The sequence below is a fragment of the Epargyreus clarus genome, unplaced genomic scaffold, assembly GCF_041222505.1.
Source record: "Epargyreus clarus isolate Ecla_fem2 unplaced genomic scaffold, WU_Ecla_fem_2.2 ptg000024l, whole genome shotgun sequence".
Classification (NCBI taxonomy): domain Eukaryota; kingdom Metazoa; phylum Arthropoda; class Insecta; order Lepidoptera; family Hesperiidae; genus Epargyreus; species Epargyreus clarus.
Window position 1 is genome coordinate 6,919,190 of NW_027332231.1, and position 1,621 is coordinate 6,920,810.

General features: G+C 37.3%; 1 long non-coding RNA gene across 1 annotated transcript; it reads left to right on the forward strand.

Annotated features, from left to right (window-relative positions):
• Nucleotides 1-413: 413 nt before the first annotated feature.
• Nucleotides 414-1,376, forward strand: LOC140752398 (uncharacterized). Its single transcript, XR_012103434.1, has 2 exons — nucleotides 414-622; nucleotides 889-1,376. It is a non-coding gene; the product is annotated as an uncharacterized LOC140752398 (long non-coding RNA).
• Nucleotides 1,377-1,621: the final 245 nt, after the last annotated feature.

Below are 1,621 nucleotides of genomic sequence, written 5' to 3' on the forward strand. Positions count from 1 at the left end.
ATAGTCCATAAGTGTGGACAGGAGCATCGTGGGAAGCAGGCTCCATAAATGCGGACTGGAGCATCGTGGGAAGCAGGCTCCAGGTCTGGGCTTAGAGTCTACTTCCCAGGGTAGTATAGGCCTGAACCTACATGCAAGACGCGCTAAGCAGTGGCACATAAACTGAAGCAGTGGCACATAAACTGAAGCAGTACCTGTCAAAATTTAAGTATAAGTCTATTTTTATTGTCCTTTTTTGTCGTTTTTGGAGTTTACTCCTTAAGAAACGATTTGACTTATAAGGCCCGGTACGGAAATTTTATGAGGAGTAAAATCAAGTGTAACACGAAAAGTTGAGGCGTTACGTAGAAAGAGACAAACATATATATCTGTAGGATTGAACGTGTAAAAGAATGAGATGGAATACATTACCCCTTTACACCCGAGATGATATGAGCGTGAGTTTCACTTTAAAAAAATTCCCACGTGATAGCTTCTTATTTTTCGAAACGCAACCGATGCCGATCGATCGTGAGGAGAGTATCGCACGTGCTACCGGCTAAGTGAGCGGGGTGCAGGCGGTCAGTTGTGCTAGGGACTCGTCCAAAGATTGCAGATTTTTTCGACCCGCGCACTGTCACAGGTATATAATTATTTTTGGTATTAAATGTTTAGTATCTATTATTAATTATAGCTAATTTGAAAGCTAAAAGAACACTAAATACGTGGAATTTAGTAGTTTATTCGATTAACTTGCAATTTAGATACAATTAGGTTGCAAATTTCAACTGTTACGATCGTGTGCCTACGGTTGTTGGTGCAGAATAACGTTTGATGAAAATGCTTTTATTGCTATTACCAGTTATGGGTAAGTTTCGTCAATATCAATTTTGTTTGTTTCAATTTTAGGTGTACATTTAAATGACGATCAGATTTTGCCAGTGCGGGGTGAGGAGAAATGTATCGGACATTGAAGATCTTCATGAAAGTGAAGAGCTTCAACCAAATAGATTAGAAGAGTTTCAATTTGAAGAATTGTGCCCTGAAACAGATCCAGAAGCACATGCAGACCCTCAAATAGAAACTGACTTAGAATTGGATCTGGAACTTGAGCCTGAACCTCAACCATCTACTTTAAAATCATCCCTAGAAATTTCTCGCCGCCGAGCATCTTCACGTCCAACACATCGAAAAATAGCTTGGAAAAGAATACGTTTTCTGTCTTGAAAAGGTCTACACATCCCTACCAACATCTCCAGTAAAGTTTCCAAAGAAATATTTTTCTTAATATTTTAATTATGAGGCTCTTGATATGTAACCAGATGCACAAATTTATATTATCTAAGAAGAACCGGTCGAAAACTTAATTTAATTGCAATAGATATGGCTAAAGTTTTCTCCATCTGCATTATCATTGGATGTATTCCCTAGCCAAGAATACCTACGCCTTGGAGACCTGGATTTAAGACGGAGGCAATAACGGAAGAAAGAAGAATGTTGATTTTCATAAAATTACGTAGTTTAGGTTTCATTGCCAAGACAGATTTTTATAAAGACTAATGAAAATAAAGACAGTGATGTTAAATATCTCCAAATTGTTTTAATTTTCTCATATTTTTTGAAAAAAAACTATTTTTTTTTG